General features: G+C 40.4%; 1 protein-coding gene across 1 annotated transcript in view; it reads left to right on the forward strand.

Moving 5' to 3' along the window:
- Window positions 1-19601, forward strand: part of THADA (THADA armadillo repeat containing) — a 329564-nt gene that overhangs the window by 214779 nt on the left and 95184 nt on the right. The gene's annotated exons all lie outside the window — the stretch shown is intronic.

Here is a 19601-nt window from a genome sequence, read left to right on the forward strand (position 1 = left end):
CGGTGGACAAAAAGTATTCTGGATTTCATTTCATCACTTACTTTCTATCCCAAACCCATCCCGCTCTAGGGAGGGTGTGCTGCTGGTTATTCATGTGGAGAGCAGGCGGAGAGACATGAGTAAGGAGGAAGCTTTTGAAATAGTTCCTGGTATTAGCTTGGCGGTTGCAAGGAGGAGACTCCTCCAAGTTTAAAGGGCAGCTGGCAGGACTCTCCAAAGGCAGGAGTGGAGGAAGCAGGAGACAGAGTGAACAGTTTAGCAACATAATCTTTCATGGTCACGATCAAGGGGCATGAAGTAAGAGTTGTGAGAAATGAAACCAAGATAACAAAAATAATTATAATTGCTTACAACACATCTTCTGAGGATCAAGGAGGTCAGCAGTGCAGGACCTATGACTTCTTCATCTTGAGAGAAAGAAAAAGGATGAAAATATTATTTCCATTTTAGCTTTTCAAGAGATGCCTTTGCTGTGGACAGTGAACTAGAAAAGAAAGTAAGAGGATTGGAGCCCAAGGTTTTCTGACCTACGATGTTAGGTTGCATGACTGTTGGGAGGATAAAGAAGAGCGAAAAAATGCCTTGCTATTGAGTGGAGGTGGTGAGTTGAGTTGTAAAATTTTGAGCAGACGTCAACATAAGACAATGGAGAGAAGTTACCAACTGTGTAACAAGTGGTGCAGATGGCGATGATGGAAGCAGGGGGCTGAACAGGTTGAGAAGGCTCTTAGCTGGGAGCGGAGAGAAGACAGATTTTGTATGGCAAGAAAAGTTGACGGTTCAGCACAAGTGTGTGATGTAAGAATAAACTTTTGTATCTCCCTAACATGATGCAGGTGACATACTGATCGTAAGAGTTTCTACCACATCTTCTAAAGTCTGCAATGGAGACCTTTCCTTTTCTTTTCAGTAAAACTTTTCTGAAGGTTTGCTCTATGCCATGCCCCCAATATAGTAGTAGAGAGGTGGGAAACAATGGATTTTAGAAGAGCAATAGAGCAGGCCTTCTCGGTCCATGCAGACATTCCAGTGTCTCAGAATCACTTGAGAATTATTCCTCCCTCCGTTACTGCATAGTTCCAGCTTGCCTCTTGTTATAGATGTTATAGTCCTAGCTTGCCTCTTTTTTAATCAGCACCTTATACTTGTTGTCCTCTCCACCCCCCTTTCTCTCTCAACTTTCCTCTCTCTCTTTTTCTTTGGTAAGGGATTGAAAAAAAATCAAAATGGGCTTCTAAGAGCCTTTAACTCAGGAACAAAGTATCAGTTGGTTAATCTAAAGTAAATGTGTAGTTCATCCATAGACTTTTTAATAGATGAATTTTATAAACAGAATCCAAACACATCTCAGAAATAATATCAAATACAGTATTATAATATCAAATCATAGGGAATTTTTTTAAAGGCATTAAGAACTTATGCCTTTATTTGGTTTTATGTGGTGCTAGGATTGAACCCAGTACCTCATACTTGTGAGGTAAGTGCTCTACCACTGATCTACAACTCCAGTCCCTAGGGAATGTTTTTTAAATTTTCTAAATGACCAGGCACACTGGTGCATGCCTATAATCCCAGCAACTTGGGGGGCTGTGCAGGAGAATCACAAGTTCAAAGCCACCCTCAGCAACTACACAAAGCCCTAAGCAACTTAGTGAAACCCATCTCAAAACAAATAAATAAAAAAATAAATGGATTGGGGATGTGGCTCAGTGCAGTGGTTAAGCACCTCTGGGCACTTCTGGTACCAAAAAAAAAAAAAAAAAAAAATCTTTCTGAACGTTTAATTGTGATAAAGTACATATTACAAAAAAATTACCATCTTAGCCAATTTTGGTTTACGGTTCAGTAGAGTTAAGTATATTGATATTATTTTTTTTTTAATTTTTTGTTTTAATTAGTTATACATAACAGTAGAATGCATTTATGCACTTTGATATATCATACATAGATGAGATATAACTTCATTTTTTCTGTGTACATGTTGCAGAACCATATTGCTCATGTAGTACATACAGTAGTAATGTCTGTTTCATTCTACTATATTTCCTAGCCCCAATTCCCCCCCCCATCCCATCACTTTCCTCTACCTAATCTAAGGTAACGCTATTCTTCCCTAGTGCCCCCCACCTTATTGTGAATTAGCATCCGCATATTAGAGAATACATTCGGTCTTTGGTAGTTCCGTTCCCAGTTTTCTGAGGAATCTCCATACTGCTTTCCATAGTGATTGCACTGATTTGCAGTTCCTGAGTGTACCTTTTTCCCCACATCCTCGCCAATCTATCTATTTATCTATTTATTTATTTATGTGGTGCTGAGGATTAAACCCAGTGCCTCACACATGCAAGGCAAGCACTCTACCGCTAAGCCACAACGCCAACCCCTTGTTGCCTATATTCTTGATGATTGCCATTCTGACAGGAGACTGAAATCTTAGTAGTTTTGATTTGCATTTCTCTAATTGCTAGAGATGTTGAAAACTTTTTCATACATTGTTGATCAGTTGTATTTCTTCTTCTGTAAAGTGTCTGTTCAGTTCCTTAGCCCATTTATTGATTAGATTATTTGTTTTTTTGGTGTTAAGTTTTTTTGAGTTATTTATATATCCTAGAGATTAATGCTTTATCGAAAGTGCATGTGGTAAAGATTTTCTCCTAATCTGTAAGCTCTCACTTCATATTATTGTTTCCTTTGCTGAAAAGAAGCTTTTTAATTTGAATCCATCCTATTTATTGATTCTGATTTTACTTCTTATACTTTAGGAGTCTTGTTAAGGAAGTCAGATCCTAGGCTGACATGGTGAAGAATTGGGCTTATTTTTTTCTTCTGTTAGGCGTAGGGTCTCTGTTCTAGTGCCTAAGTCTTTGATCCATTTTGAGTTGATTTTTGTGCAAGGTGAGAGATAGAGGTTTAATTTCATTTTGCTACATATGGATTTCCAGTTTTGCTAGCACTACTTGTTGAATAGGCTATCTTTTCTCGAGTGAATGTTTTTGCCACCCTTGTCTAGTATGAGATAACCATATTTTGGTGAGTTTATCTTTGTGTCCTCTATTCTGTACCATTAGTCTACAAGTCTATTTTGGTGCCAATACCATGCTGTTTTGTTACTGTAGCTCTGTAGCATAGTTTAAGGTCTGGTATTGTGATGCCTCTCACTTCACTTTTCTTGCTAAGGATTGCTTTAGCTATTATGGATCTCTTATTTTTCCAAATAAATTTCATGATTGATTTTTCTGTTTCTATGAAGAATCTCCCATGCTCCTGGATAGGCAGAATTAATATTGTCAAAATGGCCATATTACCAAAACGTTATACAGATTTAATGCAATTCCTATTAAAATCTCAGTGATATTCTTCATAGAAATAGAAAAAGCAATCATATATTATTATTATGTAGCCAATCTCCATAAATTTTTTCATCCTGCAAAACTGAAGCTCTGCACACATTAAACAATTCCCTGGGCTGGGGTTGTGGCTCAGTGGTGGAGTGCTTGCCTCGCATGTGTGAAGCCCTGGGTTTGATCCTCAGCACCATATAGAAATAAATAAGTAAAAATAAATATATTGTGTCCATCTACAACTAGGGAAAAAAATTTAAAAACAAAACAAAAAAAAACAATTCCCTATTTCTCCCTGCCCTCAGCCTCAGACACTCACCATTCTACCTTCCATGCCTTGGAGCTGGACTACTCTTGAATATCTTGTGTAAATGAAGTCATAGAGTGTTTGTCCTTTTGTGACTGTCTTACTTAATATTACATAATATTCTCAGAGTTCATCTATGTTGTACCATGTGTTAGAATTCTCTTCCTTTTTCAGGATGAATAATATTCCTTTGAATGTATGTGCCACGTTTTGTTCATCTGTCATGGGACATTTGGGTTGTTTCTACATTTTGACTCTCGTGAACATTGCTGCTATGAACATGGGTGTACAGCTATCTCTCAAGACCCTGTTTTCAGTTCTTTTGGATATATTCCCCAAAACTGTACTGCTAGATCATGTGGTAATCCTGTTTAAAATGTTTTTAGGAATCATCATACTGTTGTCCATAGAAACGTAGGGAATCTTAATTTCCTGTTTTACTTAGATGGTAACTTCACTGAAATCCTGGTGGTTTGCTTCTTGGCCTCCAGTTCTTCCAATATTAGGAAGTATTATATATAAACTTTTGCTTTCCCAGTTGTCCTCTGGTACTGTGTTGTGGATTCCAACCCCTCTCTGCCCTACCTTCATATCTCAATCCTATTGAAACAGTTAAACCTCCTCCATTTTCCACTTAAATTGTTTGAAGATCTGGAGAAGTAGTTGGAGATTGGAGATTCAAGTGGTCACAAAGGGAAATTACTAATAATATGTATGTAATTTTAGGTCCTCTCTTGTCTGTGACTTTTTCCTAATAAAATTCCATGACCTTTAGGTAGTGAGCTTTCCGTCTTCACTCACCTTCCTCAGAACTTTCACTAACTGAAACCCCTGAGGTTTTGTGTTCAACTTGTTGGACAGTAATTTTTGCTTGCTGGTATTTTTTACTTCTTAAGTGAAATTAATCTCATTTTGCATTTATTGGGATTGCATAGAACATATTTAATTAGTTCAGTCTGCACTAAATTAAGAAATATAAGGGAGAAAAGGATTAGCAGTTTAAATATTCCCTTCTCTCTCAGTAAGTATGTGCCCTGGAGTTAACAGGAGATGGAGATTGGGACTATACTGTCTCTTTAGTGTCTCTGGCTGTCCTGAATATGATTCGGTGCTGATTTTAACTGTATATACAGTTGGTCACTGGCTATAGACCCTACTTTCCATGTAGGATGTATGCTGTTTCCTTAAATAAATCATAAATTCATAAGATTATCTTCCTTGCACCTCCAGGTCAGGAGGCAGTATCTATCCATCTGAGCAAATGTAATCTAACTCTACCCCTGGCCCAGCCACAAACCTGGCCCTCCACTGGTCCTCAGTAAATAGCACTACCATTCACCCAGCCTCTCAAGAGGAAATCTGGGGATCACGTTTTGATCTCTCCCTTTTCTCTAGCGTGGTTTCTCATCTACCAGTATCTGTACTTCTCTCCTCTCAACCTCCACACTGCTGTTCTTTTCCAATGCTCACTTTTTCCTCAGACAGTTGCATTTGCCTCAAATCTGACCTCACTGCTTGTTCTTTCTCCCTTCAAACCTATTTTCTATATAGAACAGAAGGGCCTTTTTAAAACAGGTGAGATTAACTTAATTCCCTGCATAAAATCCTTTTGTCATTTATCATCACACTTAAAATCATCTTTCTTACAATAGTTTATAAGCACCAAAAAGACCTGATCCAGCCCACGTCTCCAGTCTCACCCCTTGCTGCTTTCCTCCTTTTATTCAACCCTAATCCCATAGGCCTTTCTCTAATCCCCAGGCCTTTTCTTGCTCCTGGGCCTCAATACTTGTTCTTCATTCTGCTTAGAAGGCATGCAAGCAAATGTCAACAGATACTTGCAGAGTGAATGAGTGCTTCATAAGGACAGAAACTGTACTAAATGCCACCTTCCCAAAGTGGCTGTGATGTGTGGATGCATACAGGCTAGAGTGCTTAGTGCAATGGTTCTCACATCCTATAATACACAGGACAACACCCACAGCAAAGCATCATCCAGCCCCAAATGTGAGTACTGCTGAGTATGTAAACTCTGCTTAGGCTAATAGAGTTGAGCTCAGAGAAGTCAGGGTTTTTATTCTTGTGGGGTTTTTTGGTACTGAGAATTGAACCTAGGATCTTGTGTATGTTAAGTAAGTACTCTACTACTGAGCTACATCCCCATCCCAAGAAGTCAGTTTAGTAGCTCTGCTGGGCCTTCAAGTCTATTGTATTACATTAAAAGCTTACTTGACTATGAGGAAAAGGAATCCTCCTGATGAAAACCACCTCCCTTGACCTCAGAAATGCTTCTCTCTAGAAGGGTAAACGTACCTAGTCCACAAACTTATGAACCAAGACTCCCTTGATGGTGGGCACCTTGCTCATTTTCTCATAATGCTCAGCTGCTGTACATTTCTTTTCCCGATGATAAAGTAGCTCACTGACCACTGAAGTTGAAGGCATCCCTCTGGATCAGGTTAGAAATCCCTCTCTCTCCCTCCTACCACTTCAGAGGTTTCTTGAGTGAACAACTTTTTCATGATAACCAGGATTCTTCCTTTTGTGGAGACATGGTTCATGCATACATATTCATGCACCTTAAAAATAACACTATAGGGGCTGGGGTTGTGGCTCAAGCGGTAGCGCGCTCTCCTGGCATGAGTGAGGCCCAGGTTCGATCCTCAGCACCACATACCAACAAAGATGTTGTGTCCGCCGAGAACTAAAAAATAAATATTAAAAATTCTCTCTCTCTCTCTCTCTCTCTCTCTCTCTCTCTCTCTCTCTCTCTCCTCTCTCACTCTCTCTTAAAAAAAAATAACACTATAATGTGTGATCATAAGCCTAAATTCATTTTATAAATATCCAACTATCCATTCTTTGAGACTAATGTACATAGGAAAGACACTTGGCTTCCTTTGAATAAAGCAAGGGCAGACTGGACAGATTCACCCAGGAAATGATCTAAGTGGAAGCTGAAGCATTTGTTAAAGTGTTACCTGTTTGGGTCACTTGGGAAATACTTAGGAAAACAAGAATGTGCTTACATTACTTCACCTATTTTAAAAGAGTGTGCCTCTCAAAGCAACACAAAGGAGCTCAAAACTGTACCTCTGAAGATGGGAATTTATAGAACATGTGCAGTTGGGAGACTATCAAGGATAAACCTCTGGAGGGTCATAACTAACAAAGCTAATACCTTCAAGAATCACCAAATTATTCTTTTGAGATATCTAACGGCACAACTTACTCTTAGATGTAAACCACAAACACTGAAAATTTAGCTTTAAGGCAAAAAGGGCAAACTTGGTAATAAGGACTATACTTCTTAAAGCACCCAAGGGATAATAATTATTTGTCTTTGCCATACACCTGTCATTGTTGGGAAGTGTGGTAAGATGATTAGCCAAAAAGCATAGTCTCTGGAAAAATCATCAGAGACCACTAAGGAAAGTAAGTGCTGCTAAGGAACATGCCACAAAAAAAGGAAAGAAAGGAAAAAAAAAAAAAAAAACAAGAAGAGTAGGTACTCAGAGGCATAGGAAAGATTCTAAAAGAGCAGTGCCAAGAGATGGCTAGAAGGAGTGAGGAGAGATGCCAACACAGAGAGATGCCGCAAATTGCCCACGTAGAGCATACCATCCATTAACACAGTAGACAAATTTCTTAAGGAGTAATTACAAAGCACTTCACAGCATCCTTGTTAGATGAGTTGTCTTATTAGCTCCATTTTATAAGTGAGAAAATGAAGGCTCAGAAAGGTGAAGTAATTTTCTAAGGTCACTAGCCTACTCTTGGTTACAAAGCATGTGACCTGACAGTTGTCCTGGGCTCCTCACCTCAGTGCTTGTGACAGTTTGGGCTGGATAATTCTTTGTTCCGAAATGTTGTATTGTGCCTTGTAGAGCATTGAGCAGAATCTTTGGCCTCTACTATGTGCTGGTAGTTCCCACTTTCAGTTGTGACTCTCAGAAATGTTCTGGACATTGCCCGATATCCCCCAGAGGTACAGTTACTGACTTAAAGACTGAAGTTTATCAGTGTGAGTCTGGTGGAAACCAAGAACATCCTCTTGTCCCACTGCTGTCAGTCCCGGGGAGGGGGGGGGGGTTATTGTTTAAAGGGAAAATCCATAACAGTTTTGAACTTTACAAACCTGATGCTCAGAACCTTCCAGCAATATAGTGAAAAAGGAAAGTCCAAAAAGGTTCATAGCATGGTGGGTGGGTAGTGACGTCATTGTTTCACTCAGCTGTGCGTCCAACAAATAATAGCTCCAGGGAGAATGGTTTCATAGAGGCATCAGTGTTTTCAATGGAACAGATTTAGAGGAAAGATTCTGAGTTTCCTCAAATGAGTTTGGGAGATGATAGATTCACACAAGTCACATGGCCTGTCAGTAGGTGAGGAGGAACAGGCAGATGGTCTATCACAAACATATCCAGTCTTAAGACTTGCATTCATTGAGCATCTTACCTTGTCCACCAGCCCATTTGCAAGGAGTTTCACTGTTTACTTTCACTATGGAGTTAACTATTGCCTTGCAAGTATTGTTTATCTCAGCCCACAAGGTAATTGCCTTAAATTTAAAATCAAATCAACAAACTTTTGCATTCCGGCAAGGCTATGTAGGTGATAAAACAGCATGGTTTACTTAAAAAGATAAATAGCAATCAAGGCAACATTTCTGAGGTGCCAAATGAGTGGTTCAGATAATAAATACTGTGGGATGAGAGGATGGAAAGATTGCCATGACCTGGAATCGTCAGGGAGAACTTTGCAGAGGGAGTTGGGGAGCTGAGCCCTAATGGACGAGGAGAAATGATATGAAGTCTTTGCTGTAGACTGAGAATTGCACTTTGGTTAATTCGCTTAGCATGCTGATGTAAAAGGTATCTTTTAGGGGATTATTTTAATACCATGTGGGGTTTGTTATCATGCAGTATGCCTAGTAACAGTTACAAAGTTCAGTTAGAAGCTCATTCATGATGACTGCTCAGAGTTCATTGTCAGCTCACCTAAGAACACTCCTGAATCAAGAGGTTTTGATCACTCTCAGGGATCGAAGGAGGCTCATAGGATTGATTTCACTGGCCCTTTGCTTCGTTTAGATCTTACAGAGTTGCCATTCTCTGAATAGTGATACCCTCTTAGGAAGCGGGGCTCAGGATTTGGAAAGACCTTACTGCAACTTGTCTGTGGGATGTTGGATGTCACATAGCTCAGCAGGATTGTGGGAGGTTCAGTTATCAATAAAAGGGTTACAAGAGGCCTTCACTTGAGACACAGAAGGGTTTATTCCACAAACCCCAGCCATCCAGTAGACTTATAATTCCACACAAAATGGACACAGCAGATGTTCCTGGTCCTGGCTGCTGGAGGTGTTGAGTGGCAAATGAACAAACAAACTGCAGGGAGCGGGGTGGAGTGGCCACCCCAATCCTGTCTCTCAGGGCTTAGAGGGATAATTTTTTTTTCCCTTCCTCCATTTGAAAATATAAACACTTTATAAACAGTTGTCACTTTTTGACTTTTAAAGATTCACAGTCTTTTCCTTTTGTTTACTTTGATGACCTTTGAAATAAGCTGCAACCAAAAGAGTAAAAGAAAAAAATTTTTCATCCTCATTTTTCAAAAAGAGGAGCCTGTTCGTTACCACAGCACACAGGAAGCCCACAGACTCCAAGGCTGCCACAGCCCAGGCCCAGGTTTTTAAATTTTTTTGCCCCAAATCCTTTCTCTAGACAGCTCGGATAATGTGAGTTACCAGCCTAAAAACCAGATGCTGAATGCTCATCTATTTTCCATAATTAAAACTCTTTACAAGGCAAATTTTATAGCTGCCTTAAATTCTGGAAAGTGCAAATTAATTTAATAGCTTTACATGTCCTTGGACCTTGTTCGCTGGAAATCTCACTGCCACTCTCGAGAATGCTGCTGCGTATCCACACCAGGGGCAGCCTTCTCTCCCCTCAATGGTCTTCTCCTCTGCTCTGCCCTTCCAGGGCCACAGGGCTGCAACTGAAAAGTCAGAGGAGGACACCAGGGAGATGCCTTGGTGATATCATGAGGTCTTCGTTGTACTGATGTCTTGAAAATTCCTTGTCACCATCTTTTGGTGAAAAATACCACATAGCCACCTGTCCCAATAATTAGTATGTGGATTTTCATTCTAAGTATGGAGTTAAGAAATATATGATTTATTGTTTCTGGTTCCGAAAGTAATATACTCTTCCTTTGTGACCACACTGTATCTTGATTGTGGTAGAACTTACACAAATCCATACACTGGATAAAATTACCCCCTGCCACAATGCGTGTAAAAAATGGTGAAAACTGAATAAGATGCATAGCCTAGTTAACGGTAATGTTCCTGTTCATTTTCTAATTTTGATATAAACTAATATAAGGTACCACTGTTGGAATAAGCTGAAAGAAAGGTACACAGACTACTGTTTTTACAAATAAAATGAGTATAATTCTTTCAAAAGAAAAGATTTTAAAATAATGTATTCTTACTGTAAAAGCTTTCTAAATTACAAAAATATGAACATTGAGTATAAGAATCCCACCCGGGCTGGGGATGTGGCTCAAGCAGTAGCACGCTCGCCTGGCATGCATGCAGCCCGGGTTCGATCCTCAGCACCACAAAGATGTTGTGTCCGCCGAGAACTAAAAATAAATAAATAAATATTAAAAATTCTCTCTCTCTTTAAAAAAAAAAAAAGAATCCCATCCCCCACTGTTAATAAAAATGAGATCACAGTGCCTTATAGCCTGTCTTTTCACTTAAAAGTGTGATTTGGGGCTGATATGGTGGCACATGCCTGTAATCCCAGCAATTGAGGAGGGTAAGGCAGGATGATTGCAAGTTTGAGGCCAATTTCAGCAACTTAGCAAGATGCTCAGAAACTTAGTGAGATCCTATCTCAAAATAAAAGAATTAAAAAGGGCTGGAGATGCAGCTTAGTAGTAAAGCAACCCTGGGTTCAATCCCCAGCACATCTCCTCCTCCACAACGAAGAAAAAGAAAAAAGTATGATTTTGGGATGTTTCCAGTTCTGTCCATATATATCTCCAACACTTCTTTTGAATGGCCATATAGTTTGGCTCTTCTTGTAGGAATATCCCATGATTGTTTTCATCTGGTTTTGTATTGGTCATTTCTAAACTTTCCTGGTACAACCAGCGTTGCTGAAGGTTATCCTTGAGCATCTGTATCTTAGTCTGCCCCTGGAAGGATGTCTGCAAATAAACTCCTAGAAGTAGATATTGCAAGATTGAAGAAAGTATATGTTTTCCATTCTGATGGCAACTGCTAGACTTCTAGGTTGCTGCTTTGCCCCAGTACCATGGGGGACACATTGTGTATGCAACAACATGGCTCTACTGGTTACTCTCCAAAGAGGTAGTGCCTATTTATATTCCCACCAATGATGAGTGAGTATTTATTTTCTTATCCAGATATTAATTAGGTCTTACCCATTCAATAAAAAAAAGATTCTGTGCCAGATTTATGAGTTTAAAAAAATTGTTGCACTTCTTTAAACAATAATGAAATTAAACATTTTCTCATGTTTATTGGCTATTTGTATTTCATCTGTGAATTGTTTGTTTATATTATTTGCTAAATATTTGCAGTTCCAAAAGTGTATGCCAAGGCATGGGATATTTTAAATTTGGGGGAGAAGCACAGTGACACTTGCCATCTGTCAGATGATATGTGAACCATTGACTTGAAGTAATTTAGAGTTAACAACATTGGCTTCTACTACATTCCTTTTGATAGTAGTAAAACTGAGTATTTGATAGTTACTGTGATATAAAAACAAGTGCTATGAGAAATCAACATGGAACAGGAATTAAAGTGGTACAGTCTAGTGATTCTAAGGCTTGGGCAGTTATGAAGTATCCAATAGGCACACAGGTCCCATGAGTTAAGTATTGTGGTTATTTAAGAATGAAGTAATACACAATAAGTTCTTTTAACTTTTATGTGTCATTTTTTAAAACAACCATTACTTTGTAAAGGCATAAATACTTATTGGGTTGTTTGGATATACCTACTTAATGAAACTATTAGGTATTTCCTTTGGTCAAGGGAGCACCATGAAAATATTATTGAGGTAATGAACGTGCTATGAACTGAAAAACTCTTAGAATCCCTGCCATATTTAACTTTATTTTTGTTATTGATAAGGAATCAGCAAATATTTTCCCCAGTTCTATCTTCACTATTGAATATTCACAGTAGATTTTGGTATGCAGAAGTTCTCAGTGCTTTTTACACATCCATACATCTTTTGTATCCATCATGGCTGCTTCTTTTGTGTGTCTGTGTGGAGGGTTTCGGATTGAACCTAGTACCACTCTACCTCTGAGCCATTCCTAGCCCTTTTTATTTTGTATTTAAGATAAGGTCTTCTAAATTGCTGACAATGCTCTTGAACTTGTGATCCTCCTGCCTCAGCCTCCCCAGTAGCTGGAATTACAGAGGTGTGTCACCACACCCAGCTTCTTCATAAAAACCCTTTTTACCTGAAGATTATAAAACATTTTTTTCTCTAGCATTTTTGTAGGTTCTTTTTTACATTGGACTCTTTTTTTTCTATCTGGAATTTATCTCAGTACAAGGCTTTAGGTAGTTTTCCAATTATAGTATTTCTCAAAGGACTGGTTAGTTGTTTTAATATTTTTTTCTTGAAATAAATCAGTCTTTTCTCTACAGCCTGAATGTCATTTTTATCATGTATTCTATTTCTATATGCAGAATTTCCAGCAAGTTTATCTCTGGACCTTGTATTTTCTATCTTATAGCACTTATATTTTTTCCACTTAAACTTCAGTTATTTATGCACATTTCTTATTTCCTTCACAGGATCATAGCTCATTATTAATTTCATCTTTGTATCTTATATACATTTTACTGTTTTTTCTTTTCTTCCCTCTCTGAATATTTTAAACTTCATATTATAGAAAACTTTAAGTGTATACAAGTAATATAATTAATCCCTGTGTATCCATCACTCAGCTTCAGCAGTGATCAATTATTAACTAATTTCCTTTCATTTATTCTTCTATCCACTTACCCCCTCCTGCATTGCTGTGTTGTTTGTTTTTTGGGGGGAGCAGGTACTGGGGATTGAACCCGGGGAACTTGACCACTGAACCATATCCCCAGCCCTTTTTTGTATTTTATTTAGGGACAGGGTCTCACTGAGCTGCTTAGTGCCTTGCTATTGCTGAGGCTGGCTTTGAACTTGAAATCCTCCTGCCTCAGTTTCCCAATTTACTGGGATTACAGACGTGAGCCATGGCACTCAGCTCTGTGTTGTGTTTTGACTGAACAAATTGTTTGTTATTTTTCATTAATAAGTTTTGCTACATCAAAGAGTTCCTTACAGATCTCAGTACTATCTTTAAGGAAACTCAATAGTTGAAGATCCAGATAGACAGAAAAGATAAATTAGCCAGTATAGAAAAGGGTTCTCCTAAGGAATCTAAACAGAGCCTTATTTTGCAAATAAATATAACTTAATTTTTTATACATAGTTTCTCATAAGTGAAATTAGAAATTCTTTGGTTAGAACCAATTTTATGTCAGTGTAGGGGCCTTTGACACTACTGCTGGGTGACAAGACTCCTAATTGTTTTGAAAACTTGAAACATCAGGCCAGAGATGATCCAAGATAAATATATACTCACTCTAAAGCTGTTAGGTTGTCAGGAATGGGGAGTCATCTCCTGTGGCCACAGAACTGGTTTATGCAATAGAGAATGTAGGAAGTGAAACTAGAAAGGTTAGTTGAATCTTCAATTCCCAGTAAGTTCTTGAGAAGATTGAAAGTCATTGACAGATTTTGAACTTGGGAGTGATACCTCTGAGCTTGGCTTTAGAACTTCTGACAGCTGTGTGTAAAATCAGTGTGGGAAAGGGGGAGACCTGCCAGATTAGGTTGTTCTCATCATCTGTGTGCAAGGTCTTTTGGATTCTGAACAGGACTGTGGGAATGTTCTGGAAATGAGGGGTAGATTTGAGACACAAAGTGAATTGCTCATTTCTCACAGAGTTGGTATTTTTGTACATTTTAGTCCTTAAAGATATTTATGGCCTATTTCCTACGATTCTCTTCCCCCAGCCAGAGTCAGGTAGGAAGCAGTCACACTTTGTAATTAGTGTCCTCTTCCTGGTAGCATCAACATAATATAGTGAAGTCACCTTTTTGGAACTTACCAAGACCTTCCTAAGGATGTGGTCTCATCTGGTAGACAGGGAGCAACCACTTGAAATGCTTCCCGGCCTGCCCTCTGGCGAAGGGTTCAGTTGGTGGGTGAGTGTGGGTGGCACATGCCCACTAAGTCCTTCTTCTAGGGAATAACTGGACCAAGGGGCTCCAGTTTCTTAAGGTTCTGTCTGTAGCCCACACTGACCCTCAAGACTGGTAATAGTTGGTCTGTCAATAAAAAATAGGACATGAGCTCTCTGTTCTTGTGACATAGGCAGGTACATATGTCCTGCAAGCATTGCCCTGAATTTGGAAGTCTGTAGCAGAGGGGTGCTCTTGAGAAAACACAGTTGGGCCGGGATTTGATTGATTTGCCTGAAGCAGAAAATAAATCCTAACCCACCTTGTTATGATTAGAAATGACATATAGATTAGACAACTTTTCTCTCTCTTGCTTTCCCATCTCCTCCACACACATATGCAAGCACAGATCTGCCTTTTAAATGACTTTTGCTGTATCCGTTTCCCAGCAGTTATGTGATTAGGCATGTTTCTGTGAATTAGAAAGTTTAGATCCCTCCTTCAACCTCCCCCCACCCCCAGCTTGCAATCTGACTTACAGCCATAAAATACTTCTGCCTGCCTGCCTGCCTTTAGTTCTGTTTGTATGAATTAAGTCGACAGGATAAATATTCACATTCCCAACTACAGGCTGAAACAATGTTTGCCTGTTCTGCCCAGTGAGTCGAGAAAAAAAGGGGGCCTGACATCACCCTATACTGTACATTCCCGGCATAGATCATTTATTTAAGTCCCTGAAAAAATACAGATGTTTTACCAGCCGAAATAAAACCCTGTGTAAACACTGAGCTTGGAAAAATGCAGCACTGACTTAACTGGGGGGTTAGAGCAAAGCAGAGAGAAGAGGCAGAAAGGCAGAGACAGGACTTTTATACTTGGCTGAATGTGATAGGGTCAGAAGTACGCACTCACAGTCTGCATGCTGCAAAAGGAAAAGATCGAATTTGCTTTTAAGAAAATACAGTTCCAAAAGTGGAGGGACTGGTTGATCTTGAAGAGTTTGGGATTGCTAATGGTTCCAGTTCATTCACTCCATAGAGATCTAGCCTTTGAAACGAGAATCTCTTTTCTTACTGGCGTTGGCCTTTTTCATGGCCTGTCTCACTGTCCTGTTATTGCTGGATCCTGCTGGTTTCTGGAGCTCAGCTGCTGTTGATTTTATAAGGGGGAAAATTGCCTGGAAGCCATGCTTGGTGAAGAGGAAAACCCATCTCAGCGTTGCATTCCCAAACAGCCATATATCATCTTGATCTTGTCTAACACAAGTCACTATTTTAGTCCAGCAGCATAAACCAGACATATTTTACTGGTGCAGTGTGAGTTTTTTCAGGGAATTGCCTCATGACTCCTTTTAAGCCTGTGGCATTTATTCAGAGAGCCTTATATTTTGCTCTCTGGAGTTGCTTTTAAGATTTTGTACTGCCCAAGTGGACCCTGAGCTTTGCACAGATGCCTGGGGCTCCCCTGGCTCTCTCTGTTTAGAGTTGGGGTGGGGTTGGGGACAGAGGGTAACCACTTCCAGGTTCTCCACATGGAGTTTCATTGAGCCTTGTGTCTTAGTGGCAAGAAATCCAGCACATTCTCTGGCCCCCTTCTGCATTTCCTGCTTCTTCAGTGACCACCCCTCTCCCAAGGCAGGGCTGACCGTCCCATGCCTGTGATAGTTAGTCATGGGCAGTGCTGTTGGTCTTCTGTACTTTTGGTCTCTTTGTGACTGGGCATAAGGCAACAAAGCTTTTCTTTGTTTTCTTTTGCTGACAACTCTAAGTCTACCCCTCAACCTTCTCCGAGGGGCATGCTGTAGCTAGGGGTAATAACTATCTGTTCTCTGTTTGTTCTGATGTGATTGTTAATTGAGCTTCCTTTCCTCACAGAAGAATTCCTGGTTTTGCCCTAATTAGAGCAGCCATAACCTTGATGTTCCCAACCAGACTCTTTAAGTCCCCTCCCTCATTCTCAGACCTGTTGTGTATTCTCTTGTGAACCTGGTCCTGAAAGATGCCCCTGGTTCACCAGCTGCCCCTCAACTCCATGTCCACAGCAGTTGTCAAGCCCTACCTTGCAGCCCCCAGAAGAATGGACCCTTTCCTCTGAATCCACTGCTGCTGGAGTTGAGATGGGGTGGGTGAGATGGGAAAGTTGCAAAATGAGAGCCCTGCTCAGGCCAGGTAGCTAAGTGAGCCAAGACAGGCAGTGAGGATAAACTCATGGCCCTCTCTGTCCACACTTTGCTCAGCCACAGCCAGGTGACTGTCAGCCAGCAAGAAGGTGGGCCAGCTACAGCTAGATCTTTTGACTTTCCAAAAGAACTGGGGAATCAGGATGATTTCGATGTGATCTCCCAATTCATAAATGTTGATTTAAAAGTACTGTAGGGGCCAAGTAAAGCCTCAGCCCACAGACTGTTGGCCTTGAGCCCTGGTTTCAATGCGCCCATCTCTTGTCTAGACTCTTGCTATGGTCCTGGCCCTCCATACCTTACCCCCCCCCCCCCACTGACTTTTCCTCTCCAGGTCACAGCTCCCCCACTGAAGTGCTCTCCGAAGAGGCCTCTGCTGTCCACAGGGCGATGCTTATCCCAGCAGGTTACCTTTAAGTACTTTCTCAGTCTGACCCCACCACCCTCTGCACACCCTGGCTGTGCTCTTGTCACACAGGATGCTTGCTGTCCCCCAAGCTGTATCAACATGTATGCTTTTTAATGACTAGACTATTTTCAAGAATAATTTTAGATTTATCAAAAAATCAAATTGATAGTACTGGAAGTTCCCATATATTCCTCTCCTCCCTGGACACCCCAGTTTTCTCCTATTATTAATATCTTCATTGGAGTGGTACATCCGTTACAGCTAATGAACCAATATTGATAATCATTATTAACCAAAGTCCATAGTTTATGTTAAGATTCACTCTTTCTGTTGGCAATGCCAATATTTTGATACCATTTAAAATCTTTTTTTTTTTTTTTTTGTCACAGTGGCATGCACCTGTAATCCCAGGGGTTCAGGAGGCTTCGGTAGGAGGATCACAAGTTTCAAGCCAGCCCTAGCAAGTTTGGTGAGGCCCTAAGCAATTTAGCAAGACTGTGTCTCAAAATAAAAAATAAAAAGGGCTGGGAATGTAGCTTAGTGCATAAACACTTCTGGGTTTAATCCCTGGTACCAAAAATAAATAAATAAATAAATAAATAAATAAATAAATAAATAAATAAATAAATAAATAAATAAATAAATAAAAGAGAAAGTGATGGTCATGCAGCTGTGCAAACCAGCAATTTAGAAGGCTGAGACAGGAGGAGCAAAAGTTGGAGGCCAGCCTGGGCAACTTAGTGAGACACTGTTTCAAAGTAAAAATTAGAAGGTCTGAGGATATAGTTCAGTGGTAGAGCACCCCTTAAGTTCAGTCCCCAGTGTCACCAAACAACAACAACAAACCCCACCAAACTTCTCAGAGTTCTCATGTGTGTTCAGTTAATCACCCTCCACCTTGGGTCTAGCAGCTTTGGATTTTCTGTGCTTGGTTCAGGACAGTGTGGGAGTCAGGCTGTTTGCAAATTATCCCAGGCCTGGGCCCAACCATGCTCTTAGCCCAGACGTTCTTCTGGATCAGAACTGTAGGCAAGAGGGAAAAGGAGAAGGAGTAGCCTTGCCTCTGGCAGCCTTAAGAGCTGGTGGACAAATGACCTTTCAGGTTGGAGCTACCTAGTATGCCTGGATCTCACTGTAGATCCCAGTTCCAGAGGCCTGGCCGTATGCCTGGACCTCACACCAAAAGATGGCCTCTTTTTCCTTGAACCCAACACTAAATGTCATGTGAGGGTGGTTGTGTGTTCAAATATTTTCATAAAGAAAAAAATATTATCTAAAAATTACTAACTTACTTATTAATACATTTGCTTTTAAAACTTTTCTTCCCTCTCCCCTTCCTCTGTTTTTCTCCTCCCTGTCCTTTCTACTCCATTTCCTCTGTGACTGCTCCGATTCTGTGCTTCATTTATATTACTCTGTCACTCTGCTTGCTTCTTTCTGCCAGTTCTTCTAAGTGTACCTCTCTGTCCATTTGACCCATGGAAACAGATCACTCTCCCTTCCTGATGAATAACCAGGATCACAATTGTTGTCTGGTTTCTGCCCAGGGTAACAGAACTGATGGGCCTGTAGGCTGATTTTCCTAAACCAGAGCTACCAAGCATTTCAAAAACAGTCTTGTTTTTGCCAAGCAAGGTGAGCAAATATAGGACTAAGTTTAAACATCCATCAGGAGTTATTTTTGAAGTGATTGCTTCTAAAGGAGAAGCATTTGAAAATCTCACAGCTTTCTTTACAAGTAAATTCCAAAGTCATGTATTTTGCTGGTGTCTGCTGATTAATTACAATCCTGTGACACCATGAAAAGCCCTGGTGGTTGGTTTTGTGCAGCTGTGGAGAAAAGAAAGCAAGGCCCAGTGACTGTGCCAGCTCTTTCAGGACAGTGGGGATTGAGGCTGAGGGAGGTATTTTTCCCTCTGGCAGTTACCACATAAGAACAGAAGCCCCAGCCAGACCCACTTCTGCAGACTCCAGGCCGGGTGGTTTGGGTCCCTGCGGGGGTGTGGTGAGGGAGCGACATCTGATCTGTTGCTTCTGAAATAACAGATCCTTTATTAGAGAAAGCATTTCCAGTCTCCACACTAGGACTGTGTGCATTCTTCTATACAGTTACTTCTGTTTCAGAAAAAAATAGTAGTAACATATAGCAGAGTAATCAAAACTTACTTTGGTTCTCCAAACAGAATGTGCTCAGCATGTATTTCTTGGTAGTGATTGCAGATGTCTGACCCCAGAATACCTGGCAGGTCACCCAGCAAGGTTCTGACAGCTCTGGGGGGTTTTATTTGTTGTGTTTTTTTTTTTGGGGGGGGGGGGTACTGGGAATTGAACCCAGGAACATTCTACCTTTGAGCTATATCCCTAGACCCTTTTATTTTATTTTGAGATAGGGTCTCCTTAAATTGCCCTGTCTGGCCTTGAACTTATGATCCTCCTATTTCAGCCTTCCTAGTTCCTGGGGTTACAGGGGTGTACTGCTGTTCCTGACCTGATCTATTTTATCTTGGCCTCTCACATTTCTTCTTACTCCTTTCCATATTAAACTCTCAATTATTTTACTACCGTGAGCCCAGCCCCTTGTTGGCAGATGGGAAAGAAGAAAAGGTTGATTCTGTTTACTTAGAAAAAATTATCTGCAGCTCCAGCAAAGGATCTGAATAGGGAAAGAAAACAAATACCATTAAAATAGGCTTCAAAGTTCTTGGTGCATTTATCTCTTCTTGCTTTCCTCCACCCACCTCTTCCCCTGGATTTAGATAAGGGAGCTGAGACCAAGGATTTCTCTGACATGTATCTTTCTCCTTGGCACTAGCTAAGGTCAAAGACTCTTGCCCACCCCTTATTCTCTTTCATTCCCTGCAGATTTGTACTCCTCTCAGAGGCTTCATGGATGTCATTGCTGAGTGTGAATTGAGCACACACACTTGCACTTGGCCTTAGTCACTTATCTGTTGGAACTATGGCCATCATTCTAAATATAGGTACCAGAGAGACAACAGGACCTGCTTTGCTCTGTTTAATTCTAGTGTATAATGTCATGTAAGGCTGGGGGTTACACATCTGCATTGTTGTCCCC

This window comes from Spermophilus citellus (genome assembly GCF_964194105.1).
Source record: "Spermophilus citellus genome assembly, chromosome: 13".
NCBI classification, from domain to species: Eukaryota; Metazoa; Chordata; class Mammalia; order Rodentia; family Sciuridae; genus Spermophilus; species Spermophilus citellus.